At 43.3% G+C, this 25547-nt stretch overlaps 2 long non-coding RNA genes across 2 annotated transcripts in view; one reads left to right on the top strand and one right to left on the bottom strand.

Moving 5' to 3' along the window:
* Positions 1 to 25547, top strand: part of LOC130284302 (uncharacterized) — a 58850-nt gene that overhangs the window by 6150 nt on the left and 27153 nt on the right. The window lies entirely within an intron of this gene.
* LOC130284303 (uncharacterized) overlaps positions 24420 to 25547 on the bottom strand; it is a 102713-nt gene continuing 101585 nt past the window's right edge. The window contains exon 4 of the long non-coding RNA XR_008846975.1: positions 24420 to 24610. This is a non-coding gene — a long non-coding RNA (uncharacterized LOC130284303). The remainder of the gene's footprint in view (positions 24611 to 25547) is intronic.

Here is a 25547-nt window from a genome sequence, read left to right as displayed (position 1 = left end):
ATTGATCACTGGTTTCTCATAGGAAACCAGTGATCGATGATTCTGCCGCGTGACTGCTCATGCCTGGATCTCAGGCACTGAGCAGTCATTCGGCGATCGACCACCAGGAGGCAAGGTAGGAGACCCTCCTCGTGTCCTACAGCTGTTTGGGACACCTCGATTTCGCTGCGGTGATCCCGAACAGCTCCCTGAGCTAACCGGCATGGTTTCAACTTTGAACGCCGCGTCTAAAGGGTTAATAGCGCCGCGATCACTGCCGCTGTTACATTCTTATACTGGTCAAATTTCATTTGACACAGTCACCATTGGAGAGGAATAAATTACTCAGGTTACGTCAAATTTAGTAAACAATCATACATTTATTTTAGGCTCATAGACAATATGGCAAACAGAACAAACTAGTAAATCTTATGTAAATAACAGTTCTTGCTTAAGTATTACAATAATAACAGTAGGAAGTGTAGACATGTTCTCAGAACAATCTCACCAAGTGAGGGTTGTGTGGGCTGGATCCATCATGGAAAGTTCATCTAAGATGGCTTCCTCCTTCATCAGACTGGTCTGGCTCCGCCTCCTTCCTCTTAGCTTGGCTTGGCTTACATCAATGGTCTTGCTTCATGATGTCCTCCTCGTCCTCCATGGATGAGGCTTCCTTAATGATGCTTCCTTAATGATGCCTTAATGATCCTGCCGTCTTCTTAAATACTGTACTTATGGGTGTGTTCTTTACATTTGTGGGCGTGGTTATACTACGCCTTATATCTATAAATATACTTGTCTCTATATATCTCCTCCTAGTGGGTTGGATTGAGTATATCTTTAACTAATGGGTGTATACATTATGTCATGCTTAACTTACATACTAATTGGACATTAGTACCCTTCCTAGAATAGTATAGTTATGCATACCTCAGCAATTCTATCTATAGTATTCAGCTATAGCTTAACTGTTCCTAAAGGTCATGGCATCCATTTTAGGTTTGACTCTTGTCAGCCATCTTGTATACCCTTGCATAAGTTATATTGTATATTAATCATTTTAACATTTCCCCCTATTATGAGTTTTTTAAAATTACTCATAATACAGTTGTTTCAATATACAATTACCATATATAGTATTAGTAACCAAATCCTTACTTTGTAATCAATTTATAAATTAATTAGACAATCCCCTTTAAATTAGTATATATCATCTTAGAATATCAATTTTAAGTAAATCCATTCATAGTATACATTGGTATTATTATCATTATTCTAATAATTCTTTGTCATAGTATATCATGATATATAACAAATCATGTTATATTAGTCCATACAATAATACATTATCAATTTCCCATATTGTGTTATATTATATCATGTTATGTTGTGTTGTGGTATACTGTAATTTATTTTTCATAAAAAACATTTTTAACCAATACCTAAATCTAATCCAAATATTTGTCTTCTTGGGTCTTGGAAAAAATCAAAATATAGAAGATCAATGTAGCTTTTGACTCAGTCCATAACACAGTCCATAAAAAATCCTAGAAATGGAAAAACTTTACAAAATCCTTGAAAAACATAAAGTCATTGTCCTTTGATTATTTTTACCAATAATAAATTTTCTTTCTTTGCTCCAATTCCAAGATCATCTTTTTCTCAGTTGGTTCCTTGAATTTTACTGTAATAGGAAACATTCTTTTTAGTCCTGGACAGCCAAGGGTTAACATCCCTTGATGATAAGTCACTTCCATAAAGACTCTGCATCAGCACTGCAACAGTTAATTTTACCTCTTTCATTTCTTTGATGGGACAACAGCTGGTGATAAGAAAACAATCCATTTTCAAATAACTTTTTTCTTCACCTTTTGGCTCCTGGACTTGTTTTAGCCCAATTTGTAGAAATACATTTCTTTAACTCTTTTGCTTGAGACAGAAGCTGATGGTCAAATACCTCACTCTGTTACTTGACTCAGGCGGTGAATTCCACTCAGGCCTTTTTCTCTTAGTCATCTGTAGAACTAGAAGTCCCAGCAAGTCCTCTTTATATTTCTTTAATACAGGTAAACCTTAGCATTGGTTACCTCTGGACTTCAGACTCCTATTCATCTGTAGACATAAAGTCTTTTTCCTGAAACACAGTTCATCATATCCTTGATCCTCACAGCAAGTGAAATCCTTTCCCCATGGGAGTATTTTAAAATAATTTTAACAGAGAAGTTCTTTGAAAACAATCTGTAGTCAGTCTCAGCATTGATGCTCATCAGCTGTTCTTGTCCATCAATTGTCCAGCAAATATCCTTTGGAAAAATAGTCAAATAAAAATAACAGATAATCCTTAGTGATAGTCCAATAGTCCAAAAACTTATCTTTGTTCTTCATCTGTTTTACTTGGATATCCCACTTGATTTTGGAAATATCAAAAATAATCAAAAACAAAAACTCTTCTTTTTCCCTAAACTATACCCAAAATATTGGTAACTTTTCCTATAATATATTTATTACAATATACCACATCATTTCATATCATATATACCTTATAATTTTAAATATGAAATAATTATTAAAAAACATTATTATTATTATTATGACACATATGCTAAACATTATTCTATGACTATTCATAATATTATTATTATTATACTATTATATTCACCATATCTGACTGCGAATTTCTAAATATCTTAAAACAATACAATAGTATAATAGTAAACAAGTCTTAACTCATAAGTTATTCTCATGTCATTTAAATCATATCATATTATCTAAGCATTCTCATAACATTCTTATTTTCATTTCATATTAATAATTACTTTAAATATAACCTTAAACTTTATTAATTAATTAATTACCCATGTATTCCACCATGTTATTCATTATACAAAATTGACACTTTCAAAATAATCTTTATTACCCATTTTTTTTATTATCCCACATGACACCATAAAATGTGTATAAAACCTTATATTGTTGTGTGTATTTCACTTTTTTGTACCTTTTTAGAAGTCATAGTGATTTACCATATCACTTTACCAATACCAAACTTTGTCTTAACAGCTGTCACTCGCCCCATTCAGCTTATGAGAGCTGAAGCACTCTGTGATTTTTGTTGTTGGGAACACCACAATATATTACAAAGTGTAGGATTACTGTATGTAAGAGAGAGAGATGGAATTCCCCTCTTCCTTGTTACTGTGTTTGTAATACCATTTAATAAAGAAACCCAGTGAAACCCAGTATATATTTGTCACCAACTTTGTTATAGTAATGGACTCCATTAAAATGAATAAAATAATTCCCCACATTTTTACCTATGTGAATTACATGAAGATTTACTTGTGTAAACATTTATACAACACAAGACATTCACAAACACATATATATGAATTTGTGTATTTCCTTGAACTAATTCCCATATGAATATTCATGTATACTGAACATGTAAAATAAAGAACAATTAATAATTGAACCTACATTATGTCAGTGTGTAATTACCTTAAAATTTCTTCATATGAAAATAACCATAATGTAACCTAAACTTTCTTAAGAATAACTAGAATAAAATAAAATACAATACCCCTAGAACCTTTAACCACAATAATATTTGAAATCATGTGATTCACCAATTTCTCCATATTAACATAGAAATATATGTATTTTCATGTCAATATGTAATTCTCTCTATAATTTAGTATAGAATGAAATATTGTGCACTCATATTTTATTCCATATAAGACCAATCATTATTAACCCTTTATCTTTTGAATTTCAAACATTATTTTATATTTCTTAGAACATAGCATACTCCAATCACTTCACTATATTCTCCGTACTCAGCATACATTATTCACTCACTGAATACACCTTTTTCATACATTTAATTATAAAATGTTGATCAACATATGCTTTCTTACATTTAATAATTTGAATTTGGTACCATAAAAATATTCAATTTATATGAAGTACTTCCCAAGAATTCAATTAATTAATTAATATATGTATTAACTAAATTAATGAATTCAAGACATGTATTTGAAAATATTCAAAAGGCCTTATCTTTTCAATATTTTTAACTCACTTCTTACAAACACTGCGGTGTCATCACTCACATCACACTCTGGTTTCAGTCTTCCAAAGACACATTCCTTAATTTACTTAACCATACCTATGGTCACACATGGTCCCTGTCAATCACAGATACATGCATACATTGCAACAAATGCTCGTACCCAAGGTTTCTCATGCCTGTGCCCATTTTGTCCTTTACTTACACACACGTGCAGTTACAATGGCGACAGATACATGGACTCAAGGTTACTTAAATAGAGGAGACAGAGAAGAACCATGCTTACTCTACAGAACAAATGGATAACTTTATTCTTCATGCTTTTTAAACATATACAAGATGCAATTATATATGTAAGTACATACAATATATTATTTAAACTCCATTAGCCAATGTTAGTCACAAAACGTATAGCTAATCAGCTCTTGTCCTGCATCTCTGTTAACCATATCCTTGGGACAAAATAACTTTTATTTGTTTTCCAACATTTACTTCTACTAAGAGATAAAAACAGATATCATTAGTTACATATTCCATTATCATTGCAGAATAACATCATATAACAGTGGTCTCCAGATTATAACCCTGCAGCTGTTTCAAAGAAACATGATCTTTCTCTATCTTATCAATAATGTATATGCATACAACATATCACTAGTACTATACATCTATATATTTAAATAGCTATACACAGATATATATATCTATATATATATATATATATATATATATATATGTACACATCTAATCTGTCTAACTCCATAGAGTATATATATATATCTCCACTCTTTACCATAACAAATGTAGCAAAGAGTAAAAACATATAACATTAGGTAATCTCTCACTACCATATATAATATAACTAACATTTTTTTACATAATATTGCCAAAATCCATTAGACTAGCCAAAAATCATTTACCATGTAATCTATACTTAAGATTATTTAAAACCTTTTTATCCAATTGCTATTTTTGGTTTAATCATTTCTTTCATAAGAAAATCAGTAAACAATCCCATTAACCCTTTAATTTCTCTATGCTCTACTTTCTCTAACTTACAATGTTTAAGCCTGTCATTCAAAGACCTAGTTAAAGCTGGGATGTCATTTTCCTCTACAGTTGTCTTAGCTTCACTACCATCGGCTGTGTTTTGATTGGACAGTGCAGAGTGAATTCCTTCAATCTTACCTGCTAACACTTTTACTGGATTACTTTCAAAATTAATTGTTTCATTATATGACTTAACATTTATATGTAGTAATCTCCTCCGCTGTTCATAGATTGCATCCTGATTTTTGTAACTCTTTTTAGGCAATGTTGGGGTTACAATTCCTTTTGATATAGGTTTACTCAGATTATGTATTGAACTTTTCTGTAGCTGTGGAATTTTTGTCATGTGATCTCTCTGCGGTATGTGTCTCTTCTGAGCTACCATTTTCTCCCTTATTATGTGTCTCACTTGCCTGATGTCTGACACTGGTTCTGGCTTTGTCTGCCTAATGTTCTCCTGCATGTTGGACTTTTTACAAGTGTGCCTAGCCATGTTGTTTTGTGATATTTTAGAAGCCTGACAATTTTTATCTTTTTCTTGCTTCCTGGCTACATCAATTAGTTTAGCAACTTCGATTAACGAATTTTTCTTTGACGCTATTGCTAATATTATTTTATCCATAAAAGGAAACTTTTTAATAAATGTACTTATCATAATCTGATTTTTATCAATTGATGTGTTTTTTCCCATGACCACCTTGAACATTCGTTCAAAACTTTTCATGTACTCAAAAACACATTGGTCTTTTCCGATTTGATAGGAAGTTAACATATCTATGCTTGGAATGTCCTTGTTGACACCTGTACAGAGCATTGTCAGCCTGTCAACATCATCACATTCCAACCATTCTTCTCCCTGTACATTGTGATGTAACTCTATAATTCTCCAAATATCTACAGGAATATATAATCGGAAAGTTTTATTGATTTGAGACTTGGTTAAACCAAACTTAGCTACGTGTACCTCAAAAACTTCTAAACTTCTCGCTACATGAAATTTCTTATTAAATGTAGGGATTTCTTTTTTAAGTTTACTCAAATAATGTAATTCTGTTAACAAATGCATTGACCTGTCACTTTGACAGATGTCAGCAGCTGACTCCCTTAAGTCTTCACTACACTGAGTAGTAAATATTGCTTGTGACTCTGTATCCAGATCAGATGTCAACACATTTTGACTCTGACTTGTTACGTCACCATTCCATTGTATAGCCATATCTCGTTTGGATACAATTCTATCACTTGTATCAGAACCATGTATTAAAACTTGATTATGGAAAACTTGTGACATATGTACCAGATTTGCTATTTTACATTTCTCTTTATTTACAAATAGTTTACCATCTATTTCCTTATTCTTAGTTTCATATTCTGTTACTAATTTAAACCATAACTGTGTTAAGTCTACTTTAGATGCATCTAACTTAAAATTAGACATGTCTGAAACCTGCATTTTACATTTGTTTACCATAATATAGAGTAATTAAAACAATACTCACAAGATAGCCTATTGTCTCTCAGTCTGCTTTGCTGAAACATCCTTTAGCAATTTCCCACAGCTGAATTCTTTTCCTGGCCTTCTCCAATGGTCGTCAGATTCTTAGGATCTCGTCTTCCTGGGAAGCTTGTATAGTATATGGCATCCGTACGTCTCTCCCCCTGTACAAGCTGAACAAAGACGAATGGCTGGCGTCGCCAAAATGTTACATTCTTATACTGGTCAAATTTCATTTGACACAGTCACCATTGGAGAGGAATAAATTACTCAGGTTACGTCAAATTTAGTAAACAATCATACATTTATTTTAGGCTCATAGACAATATGGCAAACAGAACAAACTAGTAAATCTTATGTAAATAACAGTTCTTGCTTAAGTATTACAATAATAACAGTAGGAAGTGTAGTCATGTTCTTAGAACAATCTCACCAAGTGAGGGTTGTGTGGGCTGGATCCATCATGGAAAGTTCATCTAAGATGGCTTCCTCCTTCATCAGACTGGTCTGGCTCCGCCTCCTTCCTCTTAGCTTGGCTTGGCTTACATCAATGGTCTTGCTTCATGATGTCCTCCTCGTCCTCCATGGATGAGGCTTCCTTAATGATGCTTCCTTAATGATGCCTTAATGATCCTGCCGTCTTCTTAAATACTGTACTTATGGGTGTGTTCTTTACATTTGTGGGCGTGGTTATACTACGCCTTATATCTATAAATATACTTGTCTCTATATATCTCCTCCTAGTGGGTTGGATTGAGTATATCTTTAACTAATGGGTGTATACATTATGTCATGCTTAACTTACATACTAATTGGACATTAGTACCCTTCCTAGAATAGTATAGTTATGCATACCTCAGCAATTCTATCTATAGTATTCAGCTATAGCTTAACTGTTCCTAAAGGTCATGGCATCCATTTTAGGTTTGACTCTTGTCAGCCATCTTGTATACCCTTGCATAAGTTATATTGTATATTAATCATTTTAACAGCCGCATGCTATTAGCCACGGGTCCCGGCCCGCCCCGCGTTATGGAAAGGGTAAGGACTCAGGACTTACCGGTATGTCGTTGGGCCTTAACAGGTTAAAGTCTTAAGGGCCTAGATACTGTGAAAGGCCAGGCAAAAGTACATACCTGCTAATGTTGTAGGCAAATTCTGTTTTAGTGGAGCGCATTGTCCTCCCCTCATAAGTGCATACCACATACGTTCAACTTAGTGTACTATTTTTTTCCTGTTAAAGTCTTAAGGGCCTAGATACTGTGACAGGCCAGGCAAAAGTACACACCTGCTGGTGTTGTAGACAAATACAGTTTTAAGCGTAGTGGAGCACATTGTCAGCCCCTCATAAGTGCATACCACATATGTACAACTCAGTAAACTATTTTGTTCCTGTTAAAGCCTTAAGGGCCTATATACTGTTAAAGGCCAGGCAAAAGTACATACCTGCTGGTGTTTTAGATAAATACTGTTTTAAGCGTGGTGGAGCGTATCGTACTCCCCTCATATACGGACTAAGTATGTCAGGCAGAGAAGTGCCAGGACGTGCACAGAGGAGTGGCAGAGGCCTAAATTCATCAGGCAGAGGTTGCAGCAGACTAGTGGCGAGTGGCAGCAGGAGTGGTAGTGAGAGGCCTGAGCACCCCGTTTCAGCTAGCGGTCGTTTCTCGACCAGCAACCCATCTGCCATCATCGATTGGTTAACACTTCATCACAAGTGACATCTGACAGCCCCAGTCAACAGTTGGTGGGTTCCTCAGACACAACCCTCAGTTGGCATGGCCCGGGAGTGTTAGGATTCGGCTAGCTGGATGTGGATCCTCTGTGTCAGCGAGGGATTGGCGTGGACCGTGTCGGTGGACCGGTTCTAGGGTTGCTACTGGTTTTCACCAGAGCCCGCCGCAAAGCGGGATGGTCTTGCTGCGGCGGTAGCAACCAGGTCCTATCCACCGGCAACGGCTCAACCTCGCTGACTGCTGAGAAGGCGTGGGACAGAAGGACTAGGCAGAGGCAAGGTCAGACGTAGCAGAAGGTCGGGGCAGGCGGCAAGGTTCGTAGTCAATGAGGATAGCAGGAGATCTGGAACACAGGCTTTGGACAACACTAAACGCTTTCTCTGGCACAAGGCAACAAGATCCGGCAAGGAAGTGCAGGGGAAGTGAGGTAATAAACACAGGGAGCAGGTGGAAGCTAATTAGACTGATTGGACCAGGCACAAATCACTGGTGCACTGGCCCTTTAAATCTTAGAGAGCTGGCACGCGCGCGCCCTAGAGAGCGGAGCCGCGCGCGCCAGAACATGACAGCCGGGGACCGGGACGGGTAAGTGGCTTGGGATGCGATTCGCGAGCGGGCGCGTCCCGCTATGCGAATCGCATCCTCATCGCGAATGTCAGTGCAGCTCTCCCGGTCAGCAGGTCTGACCGGGGCACTGCAGAGAGGAGAACGCCGCGAGCGCTCTGGGGAGGAGCAGGGACCCGGAGCGCTCGGCGTAACAGGGAGCAGTCCCTGTCCTCCCATTGCCTCTGTCCTGTGCTGTTCCCTCCCCCACAGAAGTATCTTATGCTGTGGGTTCAGCTCCACTATTTAGTGAGGACAATCTACTAGAGGAGAGTCAGCAGCTACTGCCAAGCCAAGAAGTGGAAGAGAAATCTGCCGCCTCCTCCGGTAGGTGGGCAAGTAGTCATGAGGAGAGTGGCGTGGGAGGAGGTGTTGTGAGAGTTAAGGCTCCTGAAGCAGACACTGTTGAGGAACCTGAGGAGGACATCAGTGACGTGCAGACACAACTCGATGATGATGAAGCCAATCGCACTTGGGAGCCGGGTGCAAAAGGGGCTTCATCATCGTCAGGAGAAGAGGGTTTCAGTTTTCCCGTGAGGCAGCAGCTGAGCCAGCAAGGTGGTAGCAAAGTTGGTAGTCAGCATGGTGGCAGAAGTGGAAAGTCTTGAGCCAAACATGCCTGGGGTAGACAACCTGCTCTGTGGCAGCTTACCTTCCCGGGAGGTAATTGAACAGGGGTTCCTGAAGTCGTCGGCAGTAGCAGTCAATCAGTGCGGACTGTTGGTGGGAAAATCAACTACTCTGCGGTGTGGCAGTTTTTCATCAAGCATCCGGAAGATGTTAACCTAGCCAGCCACATACAAGATGTGTCGGCAGAAGGTGAAGCATGACCAGGGTCCCAATATTGGCACCATGGCCCTGCATCAACATATGCAGCATCATCATAAAGCAGCCTGGGAAAACCGTGGCTCCGATGCGGTGGTCCAGCCTGCTGAATCACCCAGTGGCATGCCGCTCCCTGTTTAAGACAGCCAAGGCTCCACCACCTCAGCCGAATGGAGCTGTGTGTCATTGTCAGGATCCAGACTGGTATGCGGGGTGGACACGGGTAGTGAATCCTCTGTGTCAGTGAGGCGATGGCATGGGACGTACCAGGGGAACGTAATCTAAGGGGTTACTGGTTTTGACCAGAGCCCGCCGCAAAGCGGGATGGACTTGCTGCGGCAGGTAACCCCCAGGTCGTTCCACCCGATAACGACTCAACCTCACTGACAGCTGAGACAGACGCGGTACACAAGGAGAAGGCAAGGGCAAGGTCGGACTTAGCAGAAGGTCTGGGCAGGAAGCAACGGTTCATAGTCAGGGGCAACGGCAAGGGTCTGGATACACAGGCGATAGGCACACGGGAACGCTTTCACTGGCACAAAGGCAACAAGATCTGGCGAGGACAGGAAGGGGAAGTGGAATTATATAGTGTGGAAGTGATTTGAACTGATTGGGCCAGGCACCAATAGTGGTGCACTGGCCCTTTAAATTTCATAGAGCCGGCGCGCGCGCGCCCTAGAGACGGGACGGAGCTGAAGGAGGACAAGGCAGGTGAGAGGATCGGGATGCGACCCGCGGGCAGGTCCCACCACGCGGATCGCATCCCCACCGGAGACACCAGAGCAGCGCTCCGGGACAGCGAGAGGTGAGAGGAGGTGAGAGGATCGGGATGCGACCCGCGGGCGGGCGCGTCGCGCTATGCGAATCGCATCCCCGCCGGCAATGTCAGTGCAGCGCTCCCGGTCATGGGTCTGACCGGGGCGCTGCAGAGAGAGAGACGCCGCGAGCGCTCCGGGGAGGGACAGGGACCCAGAGCGCTCGGCGTTACAGAACCCCCCCCCCCTTAGGTCTCCCCCTCCTTTTGGAGCCCAGGAATCTGCGGACGAGCACTTTGTCAAGAATGTTGACCTCAGATTCCCAGGACCTCTCTTCTGGACCACAATTCTCCCAATCGATTAAAAAAAATCTTTTACCTGGGACGACCTTGGAGGCGAGGATCTCTTTGACCGAGAAGACATCAGAGGAGCCAGAAACAGGAGCAGGAACAGTGACCTTGGGAGAATAACGGTTAAGTATGAGAGGTTTAAGAAGAGAGACATGGAAAGAGTTGGGAATACGAAGAGAAGGGTTGAAGATGAAGTTGGTAGGAGACGGGATTGATTTGTTTTTTAACTTTAAAAGGGCCAAGAAAACGAGGACCTAGCTTGCAGCTAGGCACACGGAAACAAATGTACCTAGCTGAAAGCCACACTTTTTCACCAGGGGCAAAAACAGGAGGAGGTCTTTTACTATTGGCATGTTTCTTCATGCGAGATGAGGCCTGCAAAAGAGAATTACAAGTCTCACTTCAGATGGAGGAAAAATCTTGAGTCAATTCATCCACAGCCGGAACTCCAGAGTAAGAGGGAATAGGGCGGGGGGGAATCGGGTGACAGCCGTACACCACAAAAAATGGGGACTTGGAAGAAGACTCAGAATCTTTAAAATTGTATGAAAATTCGGCCCAGGGCAAGAGGTCCACCCAGTCATCTTGACGGGAGGAGACAAAATGACGCAAGTAGTCACCGAGTATTTGATTTACTCTTTCCACTTGACAGTTGGATTGAGGGTGGTAAGCCGATGAAAATTTTTATTTGATTTTTAATTGACTACATAGCGCTCTCCAGAATTTGGAAACAAATTGGACGCCTCTGTCAGAGAAGATGTGCGTGGGAAGCCCATGGAGGCGAAAAATATGAAGAAAAAATTGTTTCGCCAATTGAGGCACAGTAGGCAGACCAGGCAGAGGGACAAAGTGAGCCATTTTAGAAAAACTATCAACGATCACCCAAATGACTGTATTGCCGTGAGACAATGGAAGGTCAGTAATGAAGTCCATGGCTATATGGGACCTCGGCTGTTCAGGCACAGGCAGAGGAAGAAGAAGACCTGCAGGTTTCTGACGTGAGGTTTTGTCAAGGGCACAAACAGTACAAGCCCGAATGAAATCAATCATGTCCTTCTCCAGGGAAGACCACCAATAGTGTCTGGAAAATAACTGCACAGACTTCTTGACACCAGCATGTCCGGCCAAATGAGAGGAGTGTCCCCATTTAAGGATTTTGAGCCGAAGGCGTGGAGGTACGAAGGTCTTTCCCGGAGGAAATTGCACAAGGGTGGTAGGAGCTGAGGAGATAAGGCACTCAGGAGGAATAATGTGCTGAGGAAGAGTTTCAGATTTGGAGACATCGGTGGAACGTGATTGTCAGGATCTGGACTGGTATGTGGGGAGGACACAGGTGGTGGATCCTCTGTGTCAGTGAGGTGATGGCGTGGGCCGTACCAGGGGAACGGAATCTAAGGGGTTACTGGTTTTCACCAGAGCCAGCCGCAAAGCAGGATGGACTTGCAGCGGCAGGTAACCCCCAGGTCATTCCACCCGATAGCGACTCAACCTCACTGACGGCTGAGACTGGCGCGGTACACAAGGATAAGGCAAGAGCAAGGTCGGACGTAGCAGAAGGTCTGGGCAGGCAGCAACGGTTCGTAGTCAGGGGCAACGGCAAGGGTCTGGGTACACAGGCAATGGAACACACAGAAACGCTTTCTCAGGGCACAAGGCAACAAGATCCGGCAGGGACAGGAAGGGGAAGTGGGTTTTTATGGAGTGGGGAGTGCTTAGAAACTAATTGGACCAGTCACTGGCCCTTTAAATCTGAGAGACCCGGCACGCGCGCGCCGGGACTGAGCAGAAGGACGGGGCCGGTAAGAGACACGGGATGCGACCCGTGGGCGGGCACGTCCCGCCGCGGGGATCGCGTCCCCGCCGAGGGACATAGAGCAGCGCTCCCGGTCAGACTCGCAGACCGGAGCACTGCAAGCAGAGGAGTAACGCCGCGAGCGCTCTGCAGGGGAAGCTGGGCCAGGAGCGCTCGGCGTTACAGTACCCCCCCTTTGGTCTCCCCCTCTTTTTGGAGACCAGGAACCTATGGATGAGCTCCTTGTCGAGGATATTGTCCTCGGGCTCCCAAGACCTCTCTTCGCTGGCCACAATTCTCCCAGTCAACAAGAATTTTTTTTATTTTTACCTCTGACGACCTTGGAGGCGAGGATTTCTTTTACCGAGAAGACATCAGAAGACCCAGTGACAGGAGCAGGAACAGTGACCTTGAGGGAAAAGCGGTTAAGAATGAGAGGTTTGAGAAGGGATACATGAAAGGAGTTAGGAATACGAAGAGAAGGAGGAAGATGAAGCTTTTAGGAGACAGGGTTGATTTGACTTTTGACTCTAAATGGCCCGAGGTAGAGCCACACTTTGTCACCAGGGGCAAAGACAGAAGGAGTTCTTCTCTTCTTATCCGCATGTTTCTTCATGCGAGAAGAGGCCAGTGAGAGCAACTTTTGAGTCTCTTTCCAGTTAGTGGAGAAATCCAGGGTCACTTCATCTACGGTAGGAACTCCAGATGAAGTGGGGATGGGGAGGGGGGGAAGCGGGTGACGGCCGTACACCACAAAGAACGGAGATTTGGCGGATGACTCAGAGTTTTTGAAATTGTACGAGAATTCAGCCCAGGGTAACAGGTCAACCCAATCATCTTGGCGGGAGGAGACAAAATGTCGCAGATAGTCACCAAGGATCTGGTTCACTCTCTCCACTTGTCCATTGGACTGCAGGTGGTAGGAGGACGAGAAATTTTATTTGATCTTTACAGAGAGCTCTCCAAAATGTAGACACAAATTGAACGCCTCTATCCGAGACGATATGCGTGGGAAGCCCGTGGAGACGAAAAATCTGCAGAAAAAATTGTTTCGCCAACTGTGGTGCAGAAGGAAGGCCAGGAAGCGGAATAAAGTGAGCCATTTTGGAAAAACGATCAACGACCACCCAGATGACAGTGTTGCCATGGGATACAGGAAGATCAGTGATGAAGTCCATGGCTATGTGGGACCAAGGCTGTTCAGGCACCGGCAGCGGATGGAGAAGACCTGAAGGCTTCTGACGAGGGGTCTTGTCACGTGCACATACTGTACAGGCCCGTACAAAATCGGTCACATCCTTTTCCAAGGAGAACCATCAATAGTGTCTGGCAATCAACTGTAAAGTCTTTTTTATTCCAGCGTGACCAGCCAGATGGGAGGAATGGCCCCATTTGAGGATCCGGAGGCAAAGACGTGGAGGAACATAAGTTTTTCCTGGAGGGACAGGTACCAGAGAAGCAGGAGCAGAAGAGATCAGACACTCAAGGGGAATGATGTGCTGAGGAAGGGTCTCGGCTTCAGAGGCATTGGAGGTATGAGATAGAGCGTCAGCTCTGACATTCTTGTCTGCGGGACGAAAATGGATTTGAAAGTTAAAACGGGCAAATAACAAAGACCATCTAGCCTGGCGAGGATTTAGCCGCTGGGCGGACTGGAGATAAGACAGATTTTTGTGATCTTTATAGATGGTGATGGGATGAAGGGATCCTTCCAGAAGATGTCTCCACTCCTCAAGGGCCAACTTATTCGCCAATAGTTCACTGTCTCCAATGGAATAATTTTTTTCTGGAGGTGAAAAGGTGTTACGCCGAGCGCTCCAGGTCCCTGCTCCTCCCCGAAGCGCTCGCGGCGTCTCTCTCTCTGCAGCGCCCCGGTCAGACCCGCTGACCAGGAGTGCTGCACTGACATTGCCGGCGGGGATGCGATTCGCATAGCGCGACGTGCCCGCTCGCGAATCGCATCCCAAGTCACCTACCCGTCCCGGTCCCCGGCTGTCATTTTCTTCCGCGCGCGGCTCCGCTCTCTAGGGCGCGCGCGCGCAAGCTCTCTAAGATTTAAAGGGCCAGTGCACCAGTGATTGGTGCCTGGCCCAATCAGCCTAATTAGCTTCCACCTGCTCCCTGTCCATATTACCTCACTTCCCCTGCACTTCATTGCCGGATCTTGTTGCCTTGTGCCAGTGAAAGCGTTTAGTGTTGTCCAAAGCCTGTGTTCCAGATCTCCTGCTATCCTCATTGACTACGAACCTTGCCGCCTGCCCCGACCTTCTGCTACGTCTGACCTTGCCTCTGCCTAGTCCTTCTGTCCCACGCCTTCTCAGCAGTCAGCGAGGTTGAGCCGTTGCCGGTGGATAGGACCTGGTTGCTACCGCCGCAGCAAGACCATCCCGCTTTGCGGCGGGCTCTGGTGAAAACCAGTAGCAACCCTAGAACCGGTCCACCGACACGGTCCACGACAATCCCTCACTGACACAGAGGATCCACATCTAGCTAGCCGAATCCTAACAAAAGGTTTTGGAGAAACAAGTGAAATTTTTTCCTTTTGCGGATTTTTGTAGGAGAACAGCGCCGGCTCCAACAGAGGAAGAAGGGCTTCTGAGGATCTGGTCTGGACAAGACTGGAGCAGAGGAGAAGGCGACTTTGAGGTGATTAAAGGCTTCCTCCGCCTGTGACGGCCAGGATTTCGGATTAGCATTTTTCTCAGTCAGTGCTACAATAGGAGCAACAATGGTGGAGAAGTGGGGAATGAATTGACGATAATAATTAGCAAATCCTAGAAATCTTTGGATTTCTCGCAGGCCAGTGGGACGAGGCCAGTCCATTACCGCAGAAAGTTTATCAGGGTCCATTTGAAGACCTTGTCCGGACACAATGTACCCCAGGAAGGGAAGCTTGCTGCGTTCGAATGGACACTTCTCAATTTTGGCGTAAAGTTGATTTTGGCGTAGTCGCTGGAGCACTTGACGAACATGAAGGCGATGTTCCTCTAGGTTGGGGGAAAAATGAGGATGTCAATAAGATAGACTACCACACATGAGTACAGCATGTCCCGAAAAATCTCATTAACAAAGTCCTGAAAGACTGCTGGAGCGTTGCATAGACCAAAAGGCATGACTAGGTATTCAAAGTGTCCATCTCTGGTATTGAAGGCAGTTTTCCATTCATCGCCTGCTCGAATACGGATGAGGTTATATGCGCCCCTTAGATAAAGTTTGGTGAAAATCTTAGCACCTCGCAATCGGTCGAAGAGTTTGGAGATGAGAGGCAGAGGATAGCATTTTTTTTACGGTAATTTTATTGAGACGGCGGTAATCAATACAAGGGCGGAGTGATCCATCTTTTTTAGCAACAAAGAAAAATCCAGCTACAGGTGGAGAAGAAGATTTCCGGATAAAACCTCTTTTGAGATTTTCTTGTATGTACTCAGACATAGCTTGTGTTTCCGGGGTGGAAAGTGGGTAAATCCTACCACGGGGCGGTGTGGTACCAGGGAGCAGGTGGATAGGGCAGTCATAGGGTCTATGTGGAGGTAAGACCTCTGCTTGCTTTTTACAAAAGATGTCCGAAAAGTCCTGATAGGCCTTAGGAAGACCTGGCAATTGAGTAGCCATGGAGACCTGGCAGGAGGAAACTGGGTGGAGACATCGCTTGTGGCAAGAAGATCCCCAGCTCTTAATGTCCCCGGTGACCCAGTCGAGGCTAGGCGAATGACGTTGGAGCCAGGGAAAACCCAGAAGAATTTCAGAAGTGCAGTTGGGTAGCACAAAAAATTCAATATGTTCATGATGATGAACTCCAACAGACATGAGTAGTGGTTGAGTGCGGTAACAAACAAAACAGGATCTAACTGGTCAGTAAGACAAAAATTAAGTCCCTTGGAGAGGACTGAAGTAGTCGCCTCATCCAAAACATAATCAGAGAGATTGATTATAGCTAAAGTCTCGGTTGCTTTTATTTCCTCCACGAGACACTTTTCCTTTTTATCCCTATGTTTTCTGCTCTGGCCTCGCCTTGTCTTCTTTTCCTAAAGGGGCCGATGTCGGGGCTCTGGGTCTCCCTTTTTGTGCATGATGCGGTTTTTCTTTCTCTGATTCACTGGACTCCAATTCAGTTGTCCAGAAGTCGCTCTTTTTCCACTTAATCTTTCCCCTCTTTTGACGTTTTTTAAAGGTAGCGAAAGAAAATACATTGTCAGTGTCGAAATCTAATTTATCCCATAGTAACTTGTCTCTTTTTGTGTCCTTAATGAGGGATTGTATAGATGTAAGTTTTTTTTTTCCAAATTTTTCATGAACGCTGAATACTGGGGCTCAGGAAGGCGCACTCTCAATTCTGTCTTTGCTTTGAGGAGTTCCTGTGTAGTCATCTCATGTTCTTTCTCAGTTCTTGTAATGACTAATCTTAACATATTTAAGGAGTAGTCTAGATGAACTTTTGACCATTCAGTCAGGAACTCTCTATCATCAGTGAACTGAGAGGGCTCCTTATAGTTCCTGAGTCCACGAGGGACCCGTCCACACTCTTCATAAGATCTTAGTGATTTTAAAGTTTTTCAGATAAGTTATTTACTCGGTACTCGAGATTTATAGCACTCATGATTTGTAGTGCGTCCTTGCTGTTGCATACAGTGAAAAAAGTATCTGCATCAGGGCGCCCGGCATTTAGTGTACTTTCTGTGTCTTCCATGATATTTCCACTCAAGTCGTCAAAATCCATTCCTGGTATACGACGCTCCTCAGCAGTAACGGTTCAGCGTTAATTCGTGCTCTGATCCGGAACTTAAGTAAGTCCAAAAATGTAGAAGGTAGCTGGTTGGATCGGTTCACTGATGAGGTGACTACTTAACCCCTTAAGGACACATGACGTTCTCATACGTCTCCATTTCCGAGTCCTTAAGGACACATGACGTATGAGAACGTCATGTGTTTTACCGGCCCCCCGCAACCATCTGGAGCGGAGCCGGTCCCCGATGCCTGCTGAAATCGTTCAGCAGGCATCGGGGCATATCGCCCAGGGGGGTCATTATGACCCCCCATGTCGGTGATGGCCGCAGATCGCTGGACAATTCAGTCCAGCGATCTGCGGCGGATTCCGGGTCAATCGGGTCTCCAGTGACCCGGTGACCCGGAATTACAGGCTGTTCGGGGCCGTCTCCGACGGCCCCGAACAGCCAGAGCCAGCAGGGGTGAGGTGGCACTGGTGCCACCTCACGATCGCCCTGATTCGTCGGGCGGATTACCGGCCGACCAATCAGGGCGCCTGCTGCGGGTGTCACTCCCGCAACCCGCTCCGCCCCTCTTCCGGAGGACGTGAGCGGGTGCGGGACGTGCACCCTGGGTGCTGGGGACCCCGATCCCCGGCGCCCCTGTTGGGATCGGGGCCCCAGGAGCAGCGGCGGCGGAGACGACGAGGAACTGACCTGGTGCAGCGAGGATCGTTGGAGGTGAGTGACAGCCTCCTGCTTTTGCTTAGTAACAGCTCCCAGCATGCAAAAAGGGCATGCTGGGAGCTGTAGTTATGCAACAGCAGGAGGCAGACCACCACAACTCCCAGCATGCCCTTATGGGCATGCTGGGACTTGTAGTTTTGCAACAGCTGGAGGCACATTCTTTCTATGGAAAAGTGTACCTTCAGCTGTTGTGTAACTACAACTCCCAGCTTGCACAATCAGCTAAAGTGCATGCTGGGAGTTGTAGTGGTGCATCTGGTGGATGCATAACTACAACTCCCAGCATGCCCGTTGGCTGTCGGTGACTGCTGAGAGTTGTAGTTTTGCAACAGCTGAAGGCACACTGAGTTAAGTAGCAAACCAGTGTGTCTCCAGCTGTTGCATAACTACAATCCCCAGCATCCCCAGCCAAAGTAGTATGCCTCCAGCTGTTGCATAACTACAACACCCAGCATGCCCTTCCGCTGTCCGTACATGCTGGGGGTTGTAGCTTTTGCAACAGCTGAAGGCACACTGGTTGCAAAACACTGCGTTTGTTACCAAACTCGGTGTTTCACAACCAGTGTGCCTCCAGCTGTTGCAAAACTACAACTCCCAGCATGCACTGATAGACCGTACATGCTGGGAGTTGTAGTTTTGCAACAGCTGGATGTTCCCCCCCCCCCCCCCAATGTGAACGTACAGGGTACACTCACATGGGCGGAGGATTACAGTAAGTATCCGGCTGCAAGTTTGAGGTGCGGCAAAATTTCTGCCGCAGCTCAAACTGCCAGCGAGAAACTACTGTGAACCCCCCCGCCCGTGTGACTGTACCCTAAAAACACTACACTAACACACAATAAAATAAAAAGTAAAAAACACTACATATACACATACCCCTACACAGCCCCCCTCCCCTCCCCAATAAAAATGAAAAACGTCTGGTACGCCACTGTTTCCAAAACGGAGCCTCCAGCGGTTGCAAAACTACAACTCCCAGCATGCACTGATAGACCGTACATGCTGGGAGTTGTAGTTTTGCACTGATTCCCCCCCCCCCCCCCAATGTGAACGTACAGGGTACACTCACATGGGCGGAGGATTACAGTAAGTATCCGGCTGCAAGTTTGAGGTGCGGCAAAATTTCTGCCGCAGCTCAAACTGCCAGCGAGAAACTACTGTGAACCCCCCGCCCGTGTGACTGTACCCTAAAAACACTACACTAACACACAATAAAATAAAAAGTAAAAAACACTACATATACACATACCCCTACACAGCCCCCCTCCCCTCCCCAATAAAAATGAAAAATGTCTGGTACGCCACTGTTTCCAAAACGGAGCCTCCAGCGGTTGCAAAACTACAACTCCCAGCATGCACTGATAGACCGTACATGCTGGGAGTTGTAGTTTTGCACTGATTCCCCCCCCCCCCCCCCCAATGTGAACGTACAGGGTACACTCACATGGGCGGAGGATTACAGTAAGTATCCGGCTGCAAGTTTGAGCTGCGTCAAATTTTCTGCCGTAGCTCAAACTGCCAGCGAGAAACTACTGTGAACTCCCCGCCCGTGCGACTGTACCCTAAAAACACTACACTACACTAACACAAAATAAAATAAAAAGTAAAAAACACTACATATACACATACCCCTATACAACCCCCCTCCCCAATAAAAATGAAAAACGTCTGGTACGCCACTGTTTCCAAAACAGAGCCTCCAGCTGTTGCAAAACAACTACTCCCAGTATTGCCAGATAGCCGTTGACTGTCCAGGCATGCTGGGAGTTTTACAACAGCTGGAGGCACCCTGTTTGGGATTCACTGGCGTAGAATACCCCTATGTCCACCCCTATGCAAGTCCCTAATTTAGGCCTCAAATGCGCATGGCGCTCTCATTTTGGAGCCCTGTCGTATTTCAAGGCAACAGTTTAGGGCCACATATGGGGTATCGCCGTACTCGGGAGAAATTGGGCTTCAAATTTTGGGGGGTATTTTCTGCTATTACCCTTTTAAAAAATTTGAAATTTTTGGGAAAACAAGCATTTTAGGTAAAAAAATATATATATTTTTTTACATATGCAAAAGTCGTGAAACACCTGTAGGGTATTAAGGTTCATATTACCCCTTGTTACGTTCCCCGAGGGGTCTAGTTTCCAAAATGGTATGCCATGTGTTTTTTTTTTTGCTGTCCTGGCACCATAGGGGCTTCCTAAATGCGGCATGCCCCCAGAGCAAAATTCGCTTTCAAAAAGCCAAATGTGACTCCTTCTCTTCTGAGACCTGTAGTGCGCCAGCAGAGCACTTTTCACACCCATATGGGGTGTTTTCTGAATCGGGAGAAATTGGGCTTCAAATTTTGGGGGGTATTTTCTGCTATTACCCTTTTTAAAATTGTAAAAATTTTGGGAAACCAAGCATTTTAGGTAAAAAAAATATATATTTTTTTACATATGCAAAAGTCGTGAAACACCTGTAGGGTATTAAGGTTCACATTACCCCTTGTTACGTTCCCCGAGGGGTCTAGTTTCCAAAATGGTATGCCATGTGTTTTTTTTTTGCTGTTCTGGCACCATAGGGGCTTCCTAAATGCGGCATGCCCCCAGAGCAAAATTTGCTTTCAAAAAGCCAAATGTGACTCCTTCTCTTCTGAGACCTGTAGTGCACCAGCAGAGCACTTTTCACCCCCATGCGAGGTGTTTTCTGTATCGGGATTAATTGGGCTTCAAAATTTGGGGGGTATTTTCTGCTATTACCCTTTTTAAAAATGTAAAATTTTTGGGAAACCAAGCATTTTAGGTAAAAAAAAAATATATTTTTTTTACATATGCAAAAGTCGTGAATCACCTGTAGGGTATTAAGGTTCACTTTACCCCTTGTTACGTTCCCTGAGGGGTCTAGTTTCCAAAATGGTATGCCATGTGTTTTTTTTTTGCTGTCCTGGCACCATAGGGGCTTCCTAAATGCGGCATGCCCCCCAAAAACCATTTGTCGCTCCTTCCCTTCTGAGCCCTCTACTGCGCCCGCCGAACAATTAACATAGACATATGAGGTATGTGCTTACTCGAGAGAAATTGGGTTTCAAATACAAGTAAAAATTTTCTCCTTTTTATCCCTTGCAAAAATTCAAAAATTGGGTCTACAAGAACATGCGAGTGTAAAAAATGAAGATTTTGAATTTTCTCCTTCACTTTGCTGCTATTCCTGTGAAACACCTAAAGGGTTAATACACTTACTGAATGTTTTTTTGAATACTTTAGGGGGTGTAGTTTTTATAATGGGGTCTTTTATGGGGTATTTCTAATATGAAGACCCTTCAAATCCACTTCAAAACTGAACTGGTCCCTGAAAAATAGTGAGTTTGAAAATTTTGTGAAAAATTTCAAAATTGCTACTGAACTTTGAAGCCCTCTGGTGTCTTCCAAAAGTAAAAACTCATAAATTTTATGATGCAAACATAAAGTAGACATATTGTATATGTGAACCCAAAAAATATATATTTTGAATATCCATTTTCCTTACAAGCAGAGAGCTTCAAAGTTAGAAAAATGCAAAATTTTCATTTTTTTTCATCAAATTTTGGGATTTTTCACCAAGAAAGGATGCAAGTTACCATACAATTTTACCACTAAGTTAAAGTAGAATATGTCACGAAAAAACAATCTCTGAATCAGAATGATAACTAAAAGCATTCCAGAGTTATTAATGTTTAAAGTGACAGTGGTCAGAATTGCAAAAAACGCTCCGGTCCTTAAGGTATAAAATGGCCTGGTCCTTAAGGGGTTAAGTCCTCTCCAAGGGACTTAATTTTTGTCTTACTGACCAGTTTGATCCTGTTTTGTTTGAGATTGACTTTCATCACTCTATGCGCAAAATCGGTATAAACCATTTTTTTCACAGCAAGACTAGAGAGCCCATACACACTGAGGGAGAAATACCGGTCAGTATTGGACCATTAGGATTTTCAGTATTGCAGTCAGCCCCTCAGGCTGAATTAGAAGCACTGGACTCTCTGATCGACTTGCTGTCAGAAAATGAGAATACTTCTCACACTGTACATGATTTTATATCAGTGCCGGAGTTCACCGGAGGGATTCAATCTAACTTTTGCCCCCCGGTGGCCCCCGGTAGTAGCATTGATTTGTTCTCTCGGCGAGTGTAGGAGGAAATTAAGGCCCTCAGGTACCCCATTGCCCCCCCAAATCTGACATCACAAGAAAAATCTGCCTTGGAAAAATGAAAGATGAGGGAAGAATTTGTCATCAAAAAGTCAGATAAGGGGGGCAATGTAGTCCTGATGAATAGAGATTATTATTTATTTGAAGCCAAAAGGCAATTAAGTGATTCGTGTTCTTACTGTAAATTGAGCTCTAACCCGTTACAAAAATTAATAAATCGTTTACGGTCCTTGTTGAGGTGCTACGTTGAAAAAAATGTACTATCTAATAAAACCGCAGAAAAATTGTTACCTCCACAACCGAAAATACCTAACTGGTATTTTTGGGCAAAAGTGCATAAGACACTTGTGTCCCGACCCGGGAGACCTATTGTCTCCGGGGTGGGGTCACTCACAGAACCCCTATCAAAATTCCTTGATTGGATTCTGCATCCCCTGCTTGCGGAAATACCGGCATTAGTCAAGGATACCAATGAATTTTTACTCACCTTGGAAGGTTTGAGCTGGCCAGAAAACAGTATATTGGTATCCATCGACATTGAAAGCCTGTTTACTAGTATCCGGCAGGCAGGGGCTATCGAGTCCATAAGGGAGCACCTGTTGCCATCTGATAAAAGTCCAGAATATATCTGGTTCGTGTGTGACTTATTGGATTTTATCCTAACGGGCAATGTGTTTATGTTCGGGGACGAGTGGTATACCAAAGTAGGAGGAGTGGCAATGGGTACACCGGTCGCGTATAACCCTGCCAACCTCTATGTGGCCATTTTTGAAAAAAGATCTATTTTCACTGATAATAACCCCTTTCTTAGACACATTGCCTGTTATCGCCGCTTTGTGGACGATGTGTTCATCATCTGGACAGATGGTGAGACATCCTTCACTGAGTTTGTAGCTACTCTAAATAGAGAGAATAAAATGAATTTAAAATTCAACTATAAAGGAGGTCAACGCAAACTGGAGTTTTTAGATGTCCTGGTCATGATGAAGGACAACAAAATCATAACAAAGGGCTATTGTAAACCAACAGCATGCAATTCATTATTACATCACCGTAGCTACCACCCAGACCACGTAAAATCTGCAATCCCTTATGGGCAATTTTTGCGCCTGAGAAGGATTAATAGTAAAGAAGAAGATTTTCAGACACAAGCAAATGATTTAATAAATCGTCTCTTGGTGAGAGGCTATCCAAGAGAAATATTAAATAAAGCGTTGATTACAAGTAGAGAAGATCTCCTCAGAGAAATAAAATTGAAAAGAAGAGAAAAATCACAAGAGATCGAAGAGAAAAATAGGAATGAAGTACTGTCATGTGCACAAAGTAAAAAGACCAATAACCCGAGACTGTGCTTTTCTTTTCAATTTAGTCCGATGGCTGAAGCAATCAAAAAATCTATCAGAAATAACATTTTTTTGTTACAAAATGACAATGATTTAAAAGAGTACACTGGTAACTTTCCGCTCATAACCTTAAAAAAAAAAAAAAAAGAAAAAACTATTAGGGACCATTTAGTCTCCAGCAAATTAAAAATGAATAAGAAAGAAAACTGGCTGGGTAAAACTTTAAATCCCGGAAACTATCAATGTGGGACTTGCAAATGGTGCAATTACATCTGCACAGATAAGAGTGCCAATATAGGTGGTATTTTTCATAGTTTTATGGATGTTATGTGCTGCAGATCCAATCATGTAGTGTATGTTATATTGTGTACCTGTAAGAGGTTTTACATTGGATGTACTGTTAGGGCAATCCACACTCGCTTTAGGGAACATATTTCGTCGGTTAAAACCGGTAAAGGTTCCCCGAGATTTATTGCTCATATTAACGAAGTACATGGAGGCTCAACTTCAGAGCTAATATTCTTTGGCTTGGAAAAAGTTAAACGAGTGGAAGGGATAGATAGACTTGTACAGAGAGAAGCCAAATGGATCTTAAAGACGGATGCTCAAGGCGGACTCGGTCTGAACGACCGCCTTGACATGAGCATTTATAGTTAGGAGCGCTACAAACAATCCTTCCGTATCTCTAAATAGAATAATACCTCCGGCACTTATGTATTGTGTTGTTTAGTCTGTTACGATGAGAAGTACAGGTTAATTACTGTTTCTTTACATTCTATTGTTTTTAACTTCTTGTCTAGTTTAAATAAAGATGTAAACGCCCCTACCCTGGGGTGTCACGTGATATCAGGTATTTACCTTTTCACTCACCTGAGGTTAGGTGTGGTCTGATGAAGCGCCGAAGAGAAGGCGCGATATGGCTATTATCACGGTTTTAACCTGATTCTGCTCCGGCGTCCCGCATATGGATTCATGGACATTTTAAGCACTCCGAAATAAAGAAAACCTGCACAGCAACGAAAATCATGAGTGCCTTCTATTTCTTTCTACCGAGTACTCCCTTCTTTAATGGTATAGGGAACTATGACTAGTGCATTAACTAGTGCATTTTTTGCCCAGTGAAACCAATAGGACCATTGTGGTCTATGGGGATCTCACGGCATGTTAAACAGTAAGATAAGCAGGACCGTCTCGGCAGCACAGTGGACTGGGAGACCACCACGGGGTCGAGTACCGGGGTGGGACAGAGTGAAACAGTACTGTGGTTTAACTTTACTTTACTGGAAAAGCAGCTGAGTTGCCCATAGCAACCAATCAGATCGCTTCTTTCATTTTTCACAAGACCTCTGCAAAATGAAGGAAGCAATCTGATTGGTTGCTATGGGCAACTCAGAAACTTTTCCTCTGGACAGGTTTTGATAAATCTCCTTCTATGGGGGAGATTCATCAAAACCAGTGTAGAGAAAGAGTTGTGCAGTTGCCCATAGCAACCAATCAGATTGCTTCTTTCATTTTTGAAAAGGCCTCTGAAAAATGAAGGAAGCAATCTAATTGGTTGCTCTGGGCAACTCAAACTTTTCCTCTCGACAGGTTTTGATAAATCTCCCTCTATGGGGGAGATTCATCAAAACCAGTGTAGAGGAAGAGTTGTGCAGTTGCCCATAGCAACCAATTGGATTGCTTCTTTCATTTTTGAAAAGGCCTCTGAAAAATGAAGGAAGCAATCTGGTTCCTTTGGGCAACTCAGAAACTTTTCCAGGAAAAGTTTCTGAGTTGCCCATAGCAACCAATCAGATCGCTTCTTTCATTTTACAGAGGCCTTGTGAAAAAAGAAAGAAGCGATCTGATTGGTTGCTATGGGCAACTCTGCAGCTTTTCCAGGAAAGTAAAATTAAACCACAACACTGTAAAACTCTGTCCCACCCCGGGACTCAAACCCGTGG

Source organism: Hyla sarda, chromosome 8 (genome assembly GCF_029499605.1).
Source record: "Hyla sarda isolate aHylSar1 chromosome 8, aHylSar1.hap1, whole genome shotgun sequence".
In the NCBI taxonomy this organism is placed as follows: Eukaryota; Metazoa; Chordata; class Amphibia; order Anura; family Hylidae; genus Hyla; species Hyla sarda.
Note: the sequence above shows the minus strand (reverse complement) of the source record. Positions and strands in the feature narration are given on the sequence as shown.